This window comes from Rosa chinensis, chromosome 2, assembly GCF_002994745.2.
Source record: "Rosa chinensis cultivar Old Blush chromosome 2, RchiOBHm-V2, whole genome shotgun sequence".
Lineage (NCBI taxonomy): Eukaryota > Viridiplantae > Streptophyta > Magnoliopsida > Rosales > Rosaceae > Rosa > Rosa chinensis.
The window spans coordinates 42,450,298-42,472,395 of NC_037089.1; positions in this window are offsets into that span (position 1 = coordinate 42,450,298).

A 22,098-nucleotide genomic window follows, 5' to 3' on the forward strand; every position below is an offset into this window, starting at 1 on the left:
CTTGGATCGGAAAAGTCCTTACCAAGCCTAATACTACTAATTTTCGAAAACACTCAGCGTAATTCTCTTAACTAGTAGTATTATCTAACCGTCGAATCAACTCACACGTGCAAATTAACCATTACACATAGAATTTAAAACGTAATTTCCAGAATCGTTTAACCATTGAACATAGTTTTTACCACCCATTAGAACTAATTGCTACTTGTTTAACTCAGCGTCTTAACAAATAACAATTACTCTTGGTAAATTAAGAAAACACACAAGAACTCTCACCGTTATTCTAGCATGCAAACTTATTAACCTAACTCTGAAAATTACCTAAACACGTAAAAGGGCACAAGATTGTAACATGCATCATAAAAGAATTCTCGAAATTAACTCAATAATAAACTGAAAATCTCAAAAATATTAATAAAAATATTCTGAAAATTTCGTGTCTCCAATTACACAACTCGCAAATTGAAACACACAAAACCGAAACAAAAATTATAAGTAGAGTCATAGTTACACTTTGAAGCTTTCCTCAGCGGCTTAGCAACAAGGTGATGAACTTGTCTCTGCTATGGTGGTGGAGCGTCCTTGACTCAGCGCCGAAGAGCTTCGTAGATTGATGGATGGATGGTGGTTACGGTCTTGTAGGAGATGGAGGTTTGAGGAGTGAATTGGGCAGAGTCTCGAAAAAGTTTTTGGCCAGGAAGTGATCTTGGCTGGGAAGTGATGCAAATTATGTTCTGGATGTTGCCTATTTATAGGGGAGTATTGGTTGGCTTTTCCAGCTGAAACGTCTCCTTTATGGCCTTAAATCCTCTCATAATGGGGTAATTCTTTTAATTTCCAAGCTGAAACGTCTTTCTCTTATTTATTTTCCAGCTGAAACATCTTTCTCTTTTATTCCTCAACTGAAACGTCTTTTCTGCTTTATTTCTCTTCTTCATTGCTTGGTCAACCTGATTTAATAAAGGGCAGAAAATTAAATTCTTTTAGAGAAAATAAAAAGAATTAAAACAATTTAATTTCAGAAAAATACTCCCATAAATTCTATCTTAAGGCCCACAGATTTGCATGACGGTGAGGAATCCTGATCCAGCTAGGATTCTTCATGAATTTTGCGTTTTCTGCCTATTTCACTCTAAACACTCTACAAGACTCTTAAAATGACTCGATGACTCAAAACACAAAACTTAAGGGAGAAACAAGGCTAAAATGGGGCACATATTCAATAATATCGTCACACTTTTTTGTCCTATCAGTTTTCTGTTTGGTTTGTTTAGGTTTAATAAGTCCCTACTCTTCTGAGCTATGGTGGGTCTCTTACTCTGTTGAGATAGGATTTGGTCTAGGTGTTATGCCATGTAAATGGTGTCATTCCCGAGGATGAGGACGATTTTGTTCAACTCTGGTTTACTTTTGCTGTCGATTTGCTGGTAAGCGATCCTTTACACGTGGTCTAGTACCTTCGGACACAGTGTTGAAGAGGACGTTGCCTTCTATGCGGTTGATTACGAGATTTTACTGGAATTTTCGGGTTCATATGTTCAAAGTAGCATTGGGAATGGGCGTCTAGTGGTTAGAGTTTAGGGCCTTTGGCCTGATAGTCTCTGTAACCGCGATTTCTTGGGGTTTTGGTTCATGTCCCCCCCATTGTAAGCTTTGTTGATTAATGGTTATTTTCTGTTATCAAAAAAAAAAATAGTACTAGTATATGCAAAATGAGAAGTAATTAGGGTAATTACTAATTAACTAACCTAAGAGAGGGAAAGATGGAAATGCCCTAAACAAAAATGAAAAGTCGACAGTGTTATTAATGGATAGTACTAAATGTATATCAGAGATTAATTTTAAGATACCAATATGATAATTTTATAATGTTAGAAATCAAAATGTCGAATCACCTAAATTTTGGGAACTTTTTGTAATAATATATATATATATATATATATCTTTCATAATTGTATATATTTGCCGAAAGAATTTTACCTTATTGTTTAACTTTGATGTTCCTCCTGTCAATTGGTTTAAACTTACGACACATTTCGAAGTAATTGAGTTACTCATGAATCAGAGTTGATTTTGAAGGAATTGATTCCTAAAGTCAACCCTCTCCCTCCTTGGGTTTTGAACTCCAGAGTGTTAAGGAATGAGTTCCTGATTTTAAGGTGAGACTTAACTTCATTTCAATTCCCTTTCGTGTTAGTAAACGTCGGAATTGATTCCCTTCTTTCAAGGGGAGTGTATTAAATGAGGACTAAATATTAATTACTACTTTGAACTCTACGGTAAAATTTCTTCAGTCCTTGATGCTCTTCTAATTTCATCAAAAACATCCTTGAAATTTCACTTTTGATTCAATAGGTCCAATCTGAATCTGTTCACTTGCTTACTTGTCACCATCTAATTGAATGAGTAGATTTCACTATTTGAAAAAGTTTCCCAACCATTGCTCAAACTCATGACCTCATGATTATGAGTTGAAAACCACCATGCTAACCTCATATTATTGTATCATGTCAATTTTTTTTTTAAGGAGAAAAGGAAATTATAATGAAAAGCCCACTGGCAACCAAAGTTGAGAAAATCTAGGTCCAGAGCAGGGATCGCAGCAACTAGCATACGCTTGAGCCAAACAATAAGAGAGGAGAGGCAGTGGCTGATAGAGGTGATAGCTCTGCTAAGAAATTAACTTCTTAGAGTGAGAAAAGGAAATTTCTTCGAATGGGGAAGCTAGTACAGATAAGGGACCTGAGTTTCCAAGGGATTTCACATGCATTATTGATACAGTTAACAATGAGCTTGGAGTCACCTTCAATTAGAATGTTCTTGTAGTTGAACCGAAAAGCTAATTGGAGACAGTCTTTTAGAGTCGAACACTCAGCAAGGGGAACATTAGAAATCCCAAGGTTACAAGCTCCAGCAACAACAGGTTGACCATTAGAGTCTCGGATGACGAAGCCCACAACTGCTTTATTCTTAGAAGAAACTGACCATCAAAGTTGAGCTTCATATAATGGATAGAGGGAGGGGACTGCTTGATCACATCAAGAAGGGCAGAGTGGTGATACGTTAAAGACAAGCACACAATATAGTTGTCAGTATAGAATAAGTAGGGATCATTCAAGCTGGGGATTGATGGTACACCTGTAATTGCATAAAAAAATAAAGAATTAATAAAATGTATAAAGTATTATTTACAAAAATAAAATAAAGAATAAAAATATATACAAGTTAATGTAAAAAGAAGAAGAAGGGGGTTTTAGGTTTGAAATTACAAATAAAAATGTAAAATACATATACAAGATAGGGTGGACATCAGGTACAAAGATTAAAACCAAATTCATATGATCAAATTCAATCACAATTCCTATAGTTGATTTTCTATGTCATGAGAAAGAAGTTAACCATGTGAAATGTTAATAAGCAAAAGATTTCCCATATTTTACTTTCCTTGAATAATTGATCTAAGTGAAAGCACCTAAATCAATCCTATTGAACAAGCAATCATAGTCTAGAAAGCTAGCTAGTCAAGAGCACATTCAACTCATGAAGAACAAAGAAAGGATGTCAACCAAAGTGCACAACCTAGTATGAAAAAGTTCATCTATTTGCAATCTTCCTTAATTGATTTCGACTTTTGTCCGAAGCCTTTACTACTTATGAAATAGGTTTACAAAACTATTAGGTGAATTGTTTACCTAAATCTAGCTCCAATTACATGCATATATCCTAAGTTGGCCACCAAAAAACACATACATATAAAAGTTTTCTATATAATCCAAAATCAATTAAGCAATCTCACGTAAGTAACATAAAAATCAACATATAAAAATCACAACTTTATTTCAAAACATATAAACAGGCTTTAAACTTTGCCATTAACGTCATGTTAACTAGAATTCATAACTCTACCAATTAAACAAAGGAAAACAAAAGAAAGTATGAAATACACCGTGAAAGATGAATGACAAAGCCTTGAGACGAAGAACTTGAAGATCCTTGAAAGCAAGCAATCTTCTAGGGACGACACAAGGGTGGATGGCGGCTAGGATCTTGATGTATTGCATGACTTCTTCTCCTCCTTGCTTGAAGATGCAGAGCTTCTGAAGACTAGAGATTGGAGAGAATTTTTTTTATGTTGAAAAGAATATGAAAGAATTGGTGTGTGAAGTTGTGTTGAGAATGGCTGCTATTTATAGAGAAATCTTCATCTCTTGTGATGCAATCATGGCCAATCATCTAGAGGTGATTTCTTCTCCAAATTTTTTTTTTTTTTTCTAATCTATTTCCCCTTGAATAGTGACCAAATACATCCCTTATTCCTCTCTAGTATTTTCTGATTTTATTCCTTCCTCTTAACTTCCCTAGAATTTTGTACTAATTTCTTCTTCCAAGAGTTGTGCACACAACGAACTCCTATAATCAAGAAAAATCAGAAATTAATTACAGTTATAATCAATAGGAAATAAGATAGTTAGGATAAATATTGAATATAAACACTCCCCTTTTATCTCCATGAAATAAGAAAAATTTATGTGAATGAAAACTCCTGTTCTTCCATGAGTTGTGCACACAATGAACTCCTATAATCAAGAAAAATCAGAAATTAATTAGAGTTATAATCAATAGGAAATAAGATAATTAGGATAAATATTGAATATAACTCCCCTTTTAGCTCCATGAAATAAGAAGAATTTATGTAAATGAAAACTCCTTGAATTCCTCCTTATTTATGTAAGTTTTCTTGTCCTTCAAGTTTCCTTGATTTCATCACTCAAGAGTTCTCAATGGGATGGACTCCTAAATTCCTTCTTTAAAACAAGAAAATCAGAAATAGGAAAGTTCAAAGGAAGAAAGTTCCCTAAAACAAAATAGGAAATATTTCTTAAAATGAAAGAGGAAAGTTTCTAAAACGACTTATCCTTCATTTACGCTCATTTATGCACTTTTTTACCTCTTTTCTCCGATATACCTAGAAAATAGAAACTAAATTAAAAATGATTAAGTAAAGGAAATAACTAAGCAAAATATGGGGAGTTAAATATTAAAACGTCGCATTAGAATGCTCCTATCAAGTGGTGCTATAACAGGAAAAAAATTATGCTCTCTATAGCTAGCACCAATTGTGATACCCCGGAAATTCGTAATAATTTTCCAAGGATTTTCCGGAATTAATTTTATGGTTGTTAGATGGTTTCGTGGGTCGTGGACGGAGCGGAAGTGTTTCGGACGAGTTTTGATTCGAAAAGTGTGGATTTAGGGGGGTTCAAGGTTGACTTTTGATACGTTGAGATTCTCTAAAAACTTCCTTCACTAAAGTCGTAGAATACGTCGATACGAGTTCATGGACATGTGGAACGCGAAAATCAGAGTTCGTATGTAAAAGTTATGAGCATTTGAAGTTTTGGGAAAGTTTTATAAATAAAAACTTCCATTTTCGGAAACTTACTATTTTCATTTTTTCACTTTTTCTTTTCCGGAAATTAGAAGCTCTATTCTCTCTCTTCTTTGCGTGTGACTCGACCTGGACCCAACAACTCGACCCGACCAACATTTCTGATTCCGACAACCTCTACCAGTGAAACTCTCCAAATAGGCTCGTCTCCACCGTGCCCTCCTCTCTGTGGTGTCCTCTAGCATCGATTCACAGCTGCGACGGTGCAGCAAGACGGCGAACTTTGGTGCAATTGGACCCAATCGGTTCTCCGATCTCCGACGACTGCGGGGCTTCAAGTTTCCTTGGGTGAGTTCAGATGAGCCTCCTTCATCGATCTGTGGTGGTTGTTTGGATCGATTCACGTGAAACTTGGTTCAACTCGGATTGAACAGTAATCCACGGGTTGTGAGGTAGTTTTAGACCTTTTATGCTTGTTTTCTGACTTAGATGAATAGCTTTGATGTAGGAAGTTTTGTGAAATATTGAGCTTTGGCCTGTGGCAGTGCGCCACAACCTGTGGCAGCGTTCCGGCGGTGTTCTGGCCATCTAGGGGACTGTTTCTGGTATTATATATGTTCTACTAGTTGATACGAGCGTTTCATTATATAATATGCAAATTTTGGAGTTCGAATGGATTTGTTATGATTTTTACAGTTTCATACTAGTTGATTTATTCGATATGTGAAGATCTGAGCATCCGATCGACTTGTGGTTTGGACACATCGATCGTGGAAGTGTTCCGGAGACTTTAGGAGGTCTCGGAAGTGGTTTCGCCTAAATTTGGCTTTACCTTGAGATTTTGGTTCTATTTGGGGATTCAAACTTTATTAAATTGTGATTTGTTAACTGAATCAGACCTGTAATTCCTTAGGTACGTGATGAGGTATTCTTTGGATAGCTATTTTGGGTGGTTTGGCTGCTTTGTTCTGTATTGAAGACATAACGGGAGTTTCGAGGTGAGTAATCTTACAAGGGTCATTAATGAACGGAATACCTTATCGTTTTTAGAGTTATTTATTAACTGTAAACTATACTAGAGCGGATGACTATGTATATATATATTTACGTGAAATATATATGTTTTGATGATTTGTGTGAGTTTTTTTTCTTGATTGAAACATGTGAGTTTATCTCGTGATTCTTGTGGGTTTATCCAGTGATTTATGTGAGTTATTTTCTTGATTGAAACATGTGAGTTTATCTCGTGATTCGTGTGGGTTTATCCCGTGATTTCTGTGGGTTGTTTTCTTGATTGAAACGTGTGAGTTTATCTCATGATTCGTGTGGGTTTATCCCATGATTTGTGTGAGTTGTTTTCCTGATTGAATCGCGTGAGTTTATCTCGTGCTTTGTTTCTTGATTGAAACATGTGAGTTTATCTCGTGATTCGTGTAGGTTTATCCCGTGATTTCTGTGAGTTGCTTTCTATGTTATATTGATAGAATTCAAGTGTGGGTTGTTTTGTATGGTACAATTTTGGTACAATTGATAGGAAACAAGGTGTGAGTTACTTTTTTTTATCTCGATTTGAAAGGAAATTAAAGTGTGAGTTATTCTTCTTTATTTCGTGTTTTAAGGAATCAAAGCGTGAGTTGTTTTCCTTATTTCTGGTGTGAGTTGTGTTAACTGTTTTGAGTTACTCATACTGGTTTGCAAAAGCTTACTGGGTTTGTTGTGCGACAACCCGGTATACTATTCAAACAGTGTAGGGGTTAATCCTGCAAGTTAGGATAATCGGGGCTAAAGCTAAGATAGCGTCTTTGCAGCTTTACTGTAGGAAGCCATTTTTGTGACTTTACAGTTGATAAGGACTTCCGTTGTGTAGTTAGCTCTGAGGAGCATTTATGTTTTATTTTGTTGTTGACAATTTAATTTGTAAGCATTGTAATTTATGACTCTATGGAGCGGGTCAATATTGACATAGTGGGTTCAGGGCATCAATATGTACTTGGGTTAAAAGGGAAAAAGTTTCTAGGTATTTTGTATTGATGGCTGAACGTTCACGCATATATAATTATGGGATTGTATATCGATTTTTATTTGTGTTAAAAATCAAGGTCGTGACACCAATGGAAACAACAACATAAATCACTTAAGGAGGGTCGAGATGAGACAATATTGTTTCGAGTCTTCCAAATCTGCCAGCAAATAAGAATGCAATCTTTAATGGCTAATTAGTCCTCTTTTAGAACGCTCCAAATATTAGTAGTAATTGGACAGCCATAGGAGAGGTCATTTGAATCCTTCACACCTGAACCACACAGGGCACAAGAAGAGTCAATATTGTTGATATAAAGAGCTAGCCTAGCCCTAGTCTTCAATCTATCCCTTACCAAAAGCCAGGAAATGATTTTGGCTTTTGGAGGGATATTCAAATGCCAAAATTTATTAAAATTTTTGGTCTGAGGGTGAATAGAAGAGTCACATTGAAGCAGGTTGCAAACTTAATGGAAAATTTTCCATTAGGCACTGGCCCCTAAACATAGTCATCACCAACATCAAAACAATGGATAGGATTATTTAAAAAAAAAACAATGGATAGGAATACTCGTAATAGTCTTACCACATCATTATCAAGATAAGAAGAAAATTTATAAACATTTTGATGTCCATTACCAATATAGTTAGCAACATATTCATTTAAATCCACATAATCTTTAGTATTTTAATGAGCTAAATACTATTTAGTCCCTGAACTTTTGCTGAAAAAACACTTCAGTCCCTCGCTTTTTAATTTGACATGTTTACTCCTTGTTCTTTCAGTTTTACACCTAATAGGTCCATTCCGTTAGACTCTGTTAAATTGTACCGTTAACTCCATATTTTAAGGATAAAATTACTATTATAGCCCTGACTTTCTCTTTCTTTAATTTTTTTAATTGTTTTTATTCTTCTCTCTTATTTTTTTTTTCTTGTGATTCGCACCAATAAAATTACTAATTTTTTTAATAATTTTTATTCTTCGCTTTTATTTTTGCTTTCTATAATTTTTTTTTCTCTTTCATTTTTTTCTTTTGATCCGCACCAATAAATTAGTAATTTTTTTAATTGTTTTTATTCTTCTCTTTTATTTTTTCTTCTCTTTTAGGATAAAAATTACTATTACATTCCACCCCTTGTTTCTTCTGTTATGACTAATTTTATTGGGTGTTTGCGTGAGCCGGAGAAGAAAAAAATAATAATAACTAATAGGTCCAATCCGTTACACTCCGTTAACTTGTGCCATTAACTCTCTATTTTAAGGATAAAATTACTATTATAGCCCTGTCTTTCTTTTTCTTTAATTATTTTAAATTATTTTTATTCTTCTCTTTTATTTTTTTCTTCTGATTCACGCCAATTCTTTTATAAAAGGCATATTAAAAGTTATGACTATTTTTTTCTACTCTGTCTCACCTAAATTAACACCCAATAAAATTAGTCATAGCAAAAAAAATAAGGGAGGGACTGTAATAGTAATTTTTGTCCTTAAAAGAGAAGAATAAAAATAATTTAAAAAATTAAAGAGAAGAATAAAAACAATTAAAAAATTAGTAATTTTATTGGTGTGAATCAGAAGAAAAAAAAAGAGAAGAATAAAAACAATTTAAATATTTTAGTAATTTTATTGGTGCGAACTAGAAGAAAAAACTATATAAGAGAAGAATAAAAAAATTAAAAAATTAAAAAAACCAAAAATAAAAGAGAAGAATAAAAAAAAATTAGTAATTTTATCGGTGTGAATCAGAAAAAAGAAAAAGAAAAGAGAAGAACAAAAAAAAATTAAAGAAAGAGAAAGTCAGGGCTATAATAGTAATTTTATCCTAAAAATAGGGAATTAACAGCACAATTTAACGGAGTGTAACGGAATGGACCTATTGGGTGCAAAACTGAAAGAACAGGGAGTAAACATGTCAAATTAAAAGGCGAGGGACTGAAGTGTTTTTTTCAGCAAAAGTTTAAACTATTTTAATTCACCAGATTGATCAAATAAAACCAAAGATTCAATTAAAAGTATATAAGTTGATATCTTTACCATTACCAATAATCCAATGCATTCCTTTAATGATTAGATCTCTAGTATCTAAGATGCATTTCCAAGCCAACGAATGATTGAATTGCTTTCTAAGTTTAAAAGTGTTTCCTCAAGTATTTTCTTTTAATAATGTCAACCCACCAATTTTCTTTATTTGTTAAAATGTTCTAGCCAAGTTTAGCCATAACAACATTATTAAAAAAAGAGGCTAAGAGTAAGTTCATTCGTTGGGTCAGGATCACTGTTCACTGTCACTGGACATGTGTTTCTACTGGTTCTGTTTCTTGACCGGTCAGTTACTGTTCATTAAAAAAATTTATTAATTTTTTATTGTAAAATTGAAATATATTTGATGTAAACAGATGGTAGTGATGAACTGACAAGACCTGCCTCGAAATCTCACCCTGAAATCCGAGGTCTGCGGGGCCCACTTTTCAAGAAAATTCTACGGAACAAGTGGACAACGCAAAACCTGTTAAAACAATATACACTTTCAAAACAATCACCCTTAAACCCCTGGAGCCACCCTGCTCCCAAAACCGAACTACTCCACAATTTAGAGTATCAAAATTATCCAACTACCTCAAGTTTACAATCAACTCAAAGTTTACAATATTAATACAAAAGTCTCATGGTTATCAGAGCAGTCTAAAGACAAAAGAAAAACGATATACAAAGTAGGTTAGCAAGTAACCTATGAAGGATAGATGGCAACGGTGGTGGTAAGCCTCAACTCCTAAAGACGAATAGCTATACTGCGAACTGGGTATTTGAAAACAAAGGGCCCAGGGGGAAAGCACATAAAGACATTAGCATGAGTGGACAAAAAAAATAAGTAATTGTAAAGAAAAAGGGATTTCATTCTTTCCCATATTTATTCCTTTAAAAACCTGATGCATGCGACATTTAGACAAACATAATCTGATTGCAGCTGAACTCAAGAAAACCAACTAACCCCACTAGTCACAAATCAAGAAATGAGAAAGAATAGAAAATCTAATACTTAAAACAAGACCAGCCCGCTGGTTAAACATAAAGGTGTGGGGAAGATAATATCACCATACAACATGGAGTCTCCCAGACTTGGGTCGGAGCCTCCCAGACTCTACCCTCGACTTCAACCCACAAACACAAAGTAAGTGAGGAGGCTCACTGGACTGCAACTCATGTGAGGAGGAGAACTAAACGAACAACTTGTATCAACCCAAGTATGGTGAAGAAAATCATTTAAAAACCAATAAATCCATAAAACTTCCCCAAATCTCGCAATAGAAAATAGGAGTACGATCCCAACCATACTCAGTAAATCTCAAGAGAAAAATAAAGTAAATCAACGACGTGTCCCACACGTCAAACTAATCTCAAATCGACAACCAAATAGTCGAGATTAAAGTAAATTCATAAACAATAACTCAAAACCGAAAGCCGATAAATAATCAAGAAATAAGCGAGACCAAATTACAAATCATAAATAAAAAACAAACCAAAACTGAAATCATCGCTACGGCATTCCCAATGCCAAGATTGAAAGTCGATAAGTAAACAAGAAAAATACAATACCGTCGAAATCCTATTTCGAAAATCTTTCAGAAATCACAAATCAACAAATAGAAATATATTTAATTCCGGAAACCACCTTGGAAAGTAATTCATTGAAAATTATTATAATTGTAAATCTAAGTTCGAGCATAGAAAACTCAGATTCAAAAATCATGACGGAAAAACCAATCAATAAACCAAATTATAATCCAAAACTAAAATATATGCTCAATAATTCAAAATCAATTCAGTCTCTGGACTTCTGATTTCATCAAAAACACCCATGCATTTTCAATTTTGATATAATAGGTCCAATTAATTAATATTCTGTTATGCGTTCAAGTTATAGTTGGATTATTTGTTGAAAAACTATTTATTTTTAATAGTAGAACTCACTCCTAAATTGATTATGCAGACCACCTCGACACCACATCATAAAAGATAGGCCATATATGAGCCACATTAACAAGTTAAATAACTCAATTGTCGAAAAACTAACAAATTGGACATATTAGATCAAAATTGAAAGTGCAGAGGTGTTTTTGATGAAATTAGAAGTTCAGGGACTGAATTAATTTTGGACATAAACCACAGGGTAGTAATTTGTATTTAGCCCTTGAAAAAATCAATAATTCAGAAAATATTTGCATGCATCATTTAAATCAAAGGTCCACTCACAGTATATGGGTAACGTGGCACCCCAAGCGTAAGGATCCTCCTCGTCGAGCGATGGGTCGGTACCTCGTCCTGTTCAAAATTATATTTCGTAAACAACAATCCGACAATTAAATACGAATCTAAAACGAAATCCGAAATCTCCTCGTAACCCAACATCTCCATTTCTTCTCGAATTCAACCCAAACTTCACCACTAAGACCAATTCATCGATTAAGCATTCCATAGCGGAAATAAGGGAAATCCAAAGGTCGAATTCCTATTAATCGACATCTGAAACTCCAAACTTCAAAAATTCACAATTGATATCAAACTTCTGCAATTTCCACCAAAAACACATTTACAAAACCTACAACGCAAACATGATTTAACTAGCTAAAATCATAAATTTATCTTTGCCCTACGTGTCATTCACAGTGCCCTACGCGCCGCCGGTCAACTCCACCTCCGGTCACCAAATTTCACTAGCAGGTGCAACTCTACAAGCCCAACAACTTTCTCAACTACATCGAAGTAAAATACCTGGATTTGGTCGGAAATTAAGTTGACCGAAAGTACCCGATTTGAATAGTGAAAATCGCTGATTCATCTTCCATGCTTCGATTCGCTGCAAGAGACTTGGAGAGCTCCAAGGGTGTCTCAAGACGCTTCCATCAAGCCTAGTTTTGTTGCCAGAGATGGTTGGATTTGGAAGAAATCGGTGAAAAACCCTGATTGCTACAGTAACCTTCTCGGCTCAAATTCTCTCTTCTTCAGCCAAATCACGATGACCATTGCTATGGGCGTGTGGAGGAGGAAGAGACGGTTCCAAAAAGTCTGGTGGCACTCCGATTGGTCGGATGACAACGAATGAAAGGAAAGAATGAAGGAGGTCGACGTGAGGGAGGGAGAGAGTCACCCCGGGGGGGGGGGGGGGTAGGTTTCCCGAAATGGAATCTTACCTCAGTAAAAATCCTATATATATATATATATATATAGAAAGTTGTCATGAACAATAACTTTTACATTTTAGGCCATAATTTTCGCATACAAACTCTGATTTCTACGTACAACATATGCACGGACTCGGTTTAACGTCCTCTACGGCTTTCATGAAGGAAATTTCCTCAAAATATGATCTGAATAAAAAATCAACTTTTAGGGCCACTAAACGTGTCAAGCAAAGGTGAAAGTAATGTAATTGTCGTTTACTGTCCAAATGACTAGTAAACCAGTAAATTTAAGTTTGTGACGTAACATGAACATTATGGATAACCTACCAACAAAATCATTAATTATTTTTGGTGAAAAAAAACACATATAATTTTTTTTTAGGTGGATAAATGATGAGCCACCGACAGTTACTAACAATTTTTTTTGAAACGAGTGAATCAACCATCAACAATATTTTTGAGAAGAGTGAAGTGACCACTGACAACTTTGAATGAACCAGATCATTTGCATACCATTCAATCTAACGGTTATTGTCAATGTAGTCTTAATTATCTAAGATTTTGAATAAGATTACGAAGAACCAAGTATTGACACATGTCTGTATCAATAGATCATGTTTGGTGTGAAAAATGTCAATAATAGAGGAAAATTGTTCACTTCTTTCACACACAATCTGATCTTGGCAAATCTTCTTCTTTTTCATGTCTCTAGAATTACACACTTTCCTCTCTTTAAATCATTTCAGTGATGAGGTTGTGGACAAAGGTTCGACAATCTAGGGATGAAGATGATGAAGAGATGATGATGACTAATGTCGTTGTGATCGCAGCAGTTATTGAAACTGCTAACAAACTCAATGGCAGGGTTCTCGAATAGGTCGTGCACCAAACGATGAGAGATTTGGTGAAGAAAGAGGCAAAAATATGATAGAAAATTACTTTGTTTAACGTCCAGTGCTCAAGGAATGGGAATTGCAAACACGCTACAGGATGAGTCACAGTGTCTTCAACCGCATCTCTCATGACTTATGCCGCTATGACCGATACTTGATTTTTTTCATCATCCCGACATGCCGCAATTTATATGCTTCTTCAAGCTATGTTATTTAAAAAGAATAAAAAAATCAATCAGTACAAATATCAACAGCATTATAATTTTTTTAAACCCTTAGCCCAACCCACCCTTACACCTCACCCTTACATATGTCAGTGAGAATCAAACTCATGACTTTTACAACGTTGGTATTATAACTTAGCAACAGGTCTCAGCTCACCAACTACATTATAATTAACTAAGTAATAATTTTAATTACAATAAAAATCAATTAGTAAAAATATAAACAGCATTAAAACTACTTAATTATTCATCAAGTAATAATTTTAATTACAATGTATCAAGAAACTAAATTATTTATCAACAAATTCATACCTCATCAGCCGTATTCGAATCGCTCTTGTATCAATAACAAGCTTGCCTTAATACACAATGTCACTCATAGAGTTCTATCTTCAAATTTTTCAATCTCGACACAAAAGCTGAAGTTGATTTGACAGTTCCACTCTAATTTGTGGCATAGTGTTGCTTCACACCCTCCCATAGATCGTTTTCCCTTTGATCTTTACCTAAAATCGGATTGTGGCCGACATATTTCCAAGACTTGCACAATTGAATTTCTTCCACATTCATCCATCTCATCCCGGATTCAGCACTTTGATCTATGTCTTCTACACCTTGTGCGGCCATATTAGAATAAAAGAAATTTTGGAAGACAAATACTATATATAGGAGAAGAAGGAAGAAAAACTTTGTATAAATATGAAAGATAATTTTTTGGGGGTGAGAGGTAAAATAAATTGTAGGTATTTATAGATGTTAAAGTAAAAATGATAGTTAGAATTGGTCTACTCATTTCATTTCATAACCCCTTTATATAGGGAGAGAATTACAATGGAAAAAACAATTACAATGATGACATTAACTACTGATTGGTCCGTAATCCATGCTGATTGATGGTAATTGCTAATTGCTTGATTCTCTCTCCGTCAATCACTTTGACGAAGGCACATAATGTGTTTTTCCTTTAACACTCCCCCTTGTGCCAAGTCAAAGATGAAATGGTGCATGAGTTATTGCCTCATTAAAAACCTTGCCAAGTAACAATAAAAACCCTGTGGGACAAAAAATACACCTTGGTCGAAGGAAAAGAGCACAACGCACATTTTACATTTGAGTATGACGTGTGTGTGTTAGACTCCCCTTGACGTCTACACCTCCCCTGATACTTACATTAATCTAGGGAGCTTGGAAAGTCTTCGCATTCCTATGCTTTTCACATGTTTCTCAAATGTGTCCTTAGGCAGTGATTTGGTGAACAAATCTGCCACATTCTCCTCAGACCTTACTTGATTTATTTGAATCTTGAGGAGACCCTATTGTTGCTGATTGTAGGAAAACTTTGGCGATATGTGTTTTGTATTATCACCCTTGATATATCCTAGCTTTCATTTGTTCGATGCAAGCTGCATTATTTTCATAAATGCAAGTAGGCTTTTTAGTGGTAGAACTCAAACCACTAGTCCCTTGAATATGTGTAATGATAGCTTTTAACCATACACACTCATGAACCGCCTCATGTAGAGCAATGATCTCTGAGTGGTTCGAGGAGGTAGCCACAAGGGTTTGCTTGGTTGATCTCCAAGATATCACCGTGTTCCCAATGGTAAATACATAACCAGTTTGGGAACGATCTTTATGTGGGTCAGAGAGATACCCAGTATCAGCAAAACCAACCAAAACGTCATTTGGCGTTTCGGTGTAGGGAGTGGCGCTTTTGCCATCAACATTTGTTTTAGGGATTGTAGTTCTATCTACGGTCCCTCTTGTCTCTCTGTAGGGAAAGAACAGTCCCAAGTCAATGGTTCCTTTTAGAATCGAAAATGTTCTTGATACCATTCCAGTGACGCTGCGTTGGCGCTGAGCTAAATCTAGCTAACAAGTTCACTGAGAATGCAATGTCTGGTCGAGTAAATTGGGCTATGTACAATAATGCGCCTATTGCACTTAGATAGGGAATTTCAGCTCCCAAAACCTTTTCATCATCTTCCTTTGGACGAAATGGATCTTTCCTTGCATTCAAACTTCGACCGATCATGGGAGTGCTAGCAGGATGTGTTTTGTCTATGTTATATCACCTGACTTTTGGACATATGCAGACTGGTGGATTAGTATTCCACAAACTCGGTGTTCTAGTTCAAGGCCTAGACAGAATCGAGTTTTCCCAAGATCCTTCATCTCAAATTCTGATTTCAAGTAGCTCACGGTTTCTCTTATTTCATCAAGAGTACCTATCATGTTCATATCATCTACATATACTGCTACAATTGCAATTTCGGAACTTGTTTTCTTTATGAATACGCAGGGGCATAATTCATCGTTCTTATATCCCTTCCCAATCAAGTAGTCACTTAGACGGGTATACCACATCCGCCCAGATTGTTTCAATATGTAAAGTGAGCGTTTCAACTTAATTGCAAACGCACTATGTGGTTTAGAGTCACTTGACTTGGGTAATGTAAGGCCATCAAGCACTTTTCATATATATCACTGAATCTATATCCCCATAGAGGTATGCAGTAACACATCCATGAGCTACATTTCCAGTCCTTCAGAAATTACTAAGCTAACTAAGTAGCGGAACGTTATAACGTCCATTACGGGAGAGTATGTCTCCTCGTAGTCAATTCCAGGGCGTTGTGAGAAACCTTGCGCCACAAGACGAGCCTTGTACCTCAGGACTTCATTCTTCTCATTACGCTTTCTGACAAAGACTCATTTATGTCCTACATGCTTTACACTTGGTGGAGTTAGCACTACCAGACCAAATACCTGTCTCTGTGTCACGCCCCTGATTTTACACACAAGAAAATCGATATATATAACCCCATAATTATATATGCGTGAACGTCCAGTCATCAATACAAAATACCTGAAATCTTTTTTCCTTAAACTTACTCACATATTGATGCCCTGAACCCTCAAAGTTAATATACACTCGCTCCAAAGAGTTATATATTACACAAGCTTACGAATTAAATTGTCAACAACAAGATAAACGTAAATGCTCCTCAGAGCTCACTACAACGGAAGTCCAAATAACGGTAAAGTCACAAAATTTGCTTCCTACTGTAAAGCTGCAAAGGCGCTACCTCAGCTTCAGCACGATTATCCTAACCTGCAGGATTAACCCCTACACCGTTTGAATGGTGCACCGAGTTGCCACACAACAAACCCGGTAATCTTTTGCAATCCCGTATGAGTAACTCAAAATCACACATGCACAACTCGTCTAACGAGGAAACCCATCAACTCGTAAAAGAAACACACACCCTGTTTTCCCAAAACAGCACATTCTTTTCCCAAAAGAAACGAATACAAGTCACCCTGTGACAAAGCCATATTAATTGAAAACTCTGACAATTTAATATGCATTTCCCAAAAATCACAATAAGGGTCACATCGTGACCAAATCATATAAATTGAAACTCTGACAATTAAATATGTTACACAAGTCCTCCCAGGACATTTAAAAGAAAGAATCCCCGAAACTCCCTTTTAAAAACACATTTCCAAATCAACACAAGTCACCCCGTGACAAAATCATAATAATTGAAACTCTGACAATTAAATATGATAAACAAGTCCTCCCAGGACATTTAAAGGAAAGAATCCCTGAAACTCCCTTTTAAAACACATTCTCAAATCAACACAAGTCACCCCGTGACAAAATCATAATAATTGAAACTCTGACAATTAAATATGATAAACAAGTCCTCCCAGGACATTTAAAGGAAAGAATCCCCGAAACTCCCTTTTAAAACACATTCTCAAATCAACACAAGTCACCCCGTGACAAAATCATAATAATTGAAACTCTGACAATTAAATATGATAAACAAGTCCTCCCAGGACATTTAAAAGAAAGAATCCCCGAAACTCCCTTTTAAAAACACGTACTCATGAGCATCAGATAGCTCCCCGCTACCCCCATGATGTACTATGGCAACAGACTAGAGCTCTAACTGATCGTATCCACAAACCCGGCCAAAGGTGTGAAGTCCCGATATATATGCCTGAGGTTACTCCCAGCAACCCCAAATCCTCAGACCTCCCCGGTCGTCAGATCAAAACCTTTCAAAATGGTCACTCAGGACCCAAAAGTTACTCAACTCACACAAAAGGAGATGTCACCCCGTGACCTCCAATCATCAGACCTCCCCGGTCATCAGATCAAAACATTAACTCAAACCAAAAGGAGAAATCACAACCTGTGACTCTCAGATCTTCTGACCCCTGGTCGTTAGATCAAAACATTCAAATCACATCAAAGCAACTCACACCAAATCTTGACACTTTTCAAAACAATAGAAATTCTCAATTCCCACAAAATGTTTCCCGAAAAGTCAAGCCCCAAAACAATAGAATGAAACCCATCAATACCTATTGCTTCAATTCACTCATCAACCCACAAGAATATGTGGTCATCCACTCAAGAATGCCACTAATACTAACTATAGTTTGCAGTTAACTAAATAACTCATAAAACAATAGGGTCAACCCGTTCGTGAATGAACTTCGTGAGATTACTCACCTCGAACTCCTGCTGCTTCTTCAATACAGAACCGAACCAAAACTATCACCAACAACTCGTCCAAATACTTCGTCAAGTACCTAATCACATACGGTTCCAACTTACTAACGATTCACATTTGATTTAAGTTCGAAACCCCTGTTTTGAACTAAAATCCCCAAAGTGGCGCCAATCGAGGCAAAACCACATCCGAGACCTCCCAAAGTCTCCAGAATACGCCCACGATCGATGTGACCCAACCACAAGTCGATCGGACGCTCGAATCCTCAAGGATTGAATAAATTCACCGATATGAAACGGCAAAAATCATAACAAATCCATTCGAACTCCAAAATTTGTATATTATATATCGAAACGCTCATATCGACGAGTAGAAGACATATAATACCAGAAACAGTCCCATACATGGATGGAACACCGCCGGAACGCCGCCACAGGCGGAGGCGCACCGCCGCCGGCCAAAACTCATTATTTCACAAAACTCCCAACATCAAAAAGCTTCATCTAAGCATGCTTGTGAACTTTCATAACTAGCTCGAAGTCTGAAAACGAAAGGAAGTGGTCTGAAATTACCTAGAACAATTGGGTTTGGCCGGAAAATTTCCAGAAATCGGCGAAGCTCCGATCAACGTAAAAACTTCAACAACTTGGCCTAATCCTTCGTAAGGTTTGTTCAGCAGCTCAAGGCGAGTTGAACAAGCCAGGAATCCCGAAGATTGGTGGCCTGAAACTTGAGATATCGGCGTTGACTTGATTTTGGAAACAAATCGGGTCGGGCTTCCCACGGTGGCTACAGGCCACGAGATGGCACAAGGCTGCCACTGGCAGCTGCGCAAGGTCGAGGCGAAGCCGAGAGAAGAAGTCTCGTGAGTATTGGTGGCCGGAGGTGGAAGAAATCGCCGGTTGAAGCTTTGAGGCGATTTCCGGTCGGGAGAGAAAGAAGGAAATCAGTTTCCGGAAATGGAAACAAATGAAAATAGTAAGTTTCTCCTTCGGGAAACTTCTATTTATACCAAAATGGAAATTCCTTCCAATTGCCATAACTTTCTCATACGAACTCCGATTTACATATTCCACATATCCACGAACTCGTATCGACGCGCTCTACAACTTTTGTGAAGGAAGTTTTCGGAGAATCCCAACGAATAAAAAGTCAACCTTTGTGCCACCCCTAAAGTCACACTTTTCAAATAGAAATTCGTCCGAAACACTTCTGCTCCATCCACGAGCCACGAAACCGTCCAATAAACATAAAATTAATTCCGGAAAATCCTCGGAAAATAATACGAATTTCCGGGGCATCATACTCTGTGTCAGAGAATCTAATTCGGCCTGGATTGTTTCATTTCATTTAGACCAATCTGCTCTTTGTTGACATTTTTCAACTGAGCGTGGTTCGATATCATCGTGCTCTATGATTCCTTGAGCAACAGTATATATCATCAATGTGTATGGAAGATATTTCTATCAACTCATACACACTCTCATAATCCTTTGAGATTTCTTTGTTTTCTGGAATCATTTTTAACATTAGAGCGTCCTCCAGTATTGATTCATGGACATAACTATAATCAGAGACAATCTCATGAGAGGGATTCTATACATTGATGATTGGTTTGTGCCTTACTCACCCTCTTCTTCCTTGGGTGAGTGTCAATCGAACCAAGTGGCCTCCCCTTCTTCCTTGGGGAGCCACGGCCTCAACCACACCTCCACTAAGTGCAGTTGCAGTGCCTCTATCTGCAGCACCATGCCCCTTGTTGGGGACTTCTAACCTTGCAGGCACATTTGCAGTTGGTATATGTGATCTCGTCACTTTTGCGATATCAGTAAACACATCAGGCATTGAATCTGCTACATTCTGAAGATCGATTATTCGTTTCACTTCACTTTCACTTTGTGAAGTGCGGGGATCAAAATGAGATAGAGTGGGGACAAACCACGACAATTCCTATCCTTCCCTTGGAAAATCCTTTTTCCTATCTCCCCCTAACGACGGGAAAACTGTCTCATCAAAATGACAGTCCGCAAATTTAGCGGTAAATAGATCGCCTGTCAAGGTTTCCAAATAGCGGATAATTGTTGGGGATTCGTATCCAACATAAATACTTAATCATCTCTAACGACCCATTTTGGTGCACTGTGGGGGCGCAATAGGCACATATACTGCTCAACCAAATATGCGTAAGTGTGAAATGTCAGGCTCATATCCAGTTACCAACTAGTACGCAGAAAATGGTTGGCTAGCTGTGGGTCTGAAACGAATAAGTAAAGCTGCGTGCAATATTGCATAACCCCAGGTAGATATAGGCAGGTTGGTGCGCATAACCAATGTCCTAGCCACCATCTGTAGCCTTTTGATGGTGGCTTCTTGATATGAGCATTTTAATGCAGTATTTTAATAGTTAATTCCTCACATTTTGCTTAGTTAATTCCTTAACGAATCGATTTTTAACTCAATTTCTATTTTTTAGGTACATTGGAGTAGATGATGATGAAATGAGCTGTTTGGCCCTAAAATGAGCATTTTGGCCTGAGAAAGCGAGCTAGACAAGAAATGAGGAGTGGAAGACTAACCATCCGAACTTCAAATGAGTTGAAACTTTCCAGATCCATTCTAGACACCCAAAGGATCATTTCTTATGAAGAGTGCCAGAGAAAAATATGAGTGGAAGGCCTTCAAACAATCAGCCCAATTCTCTACAGAAGCAAAACCGGAAAACTGGACCTGTAAGAGGTCCAGCAGCATTTCCGGCCCAACCACATGGCAAGAAATTCTGAAATTTTACCACAGTAATCTACACTCATAGAGGAAAATTTCATATGAAGAAGTCGAAGGCATATAATGAAGTCTTGTTGGAGAAATAATTGAAGGAATAAAGGGGCAGAAACTGACTTGAAAACAGCTCAACACCACATATTCATGTTTCCCACCCACATGAAGAAAGCATTTCTTTCTCCTTGGATACATTTTTCTACTCTAAAAGATCATCATCACTTCCACATTTCTTCACCTTCATGCTTTGCTTTCATCATTACCTCATCTTTTACATATTTTACAAACCACTCTCATACTCCACTTTCATTATTTTTCTTCATCTCATCATTTCACTCTTCTTTTTCCTCCCTATAAATACACTTCTCCTCTCACTCTCAAATCATATTCCTTCATCCATCTCATCTTCTTTGTCTCTCCATTTCCTTTCCATTTTTCTCTCCATTCTCTAGTTTTCTTGTTCTTCATTTTCAAGCCAAGAGAAAGAGAAGCCATGCAATACATCAATTTCCCAACCGCCATCCACCCTTGTGTCGTCCCTAGAAGATTGCTTGCTTTCAAGGATCTTCAAGTTCTTCGTCTCAAGGCTTTATCATTCATCTTTCAAGGTGTATTATATCCTTTCTCTTGTTTTCTTTGTTTGATTTTGTAAAACTATGAATTCTAGTTAACAAATAATGTTAAGGGCAAAGTTTAAAGCCCGTTTATATGTTTTGAGATAAAGTTGTGATTTCTATATGTTGATTTTTATGTTGCTTATGTGGGTTTGTTTAATTAAATTTGCATGATAGAAAACTTTTGTATTTTAATCTTATGTGGTTGCAAACACTTAGGGTTTTGATATAATTGGTGCTAGGTTTAAGAACATGAAATCGACTTTTCGTTTTGTGTAAACTTGAATCAAAGTAGTAAAGGTTTTGTGCAAAGACCGAATTTAATTAAAGAGGATTGCAATTAGGTGGACTTTTCCATACTAAGTTGTACACTTGAGTTGATAGCCTTTCTCTATGTCTAATGCGTTGAACATGTCATGATTGACTAGCTTTCTAGGGCTTGATTGCATGTTTGATAGGATTAATCTA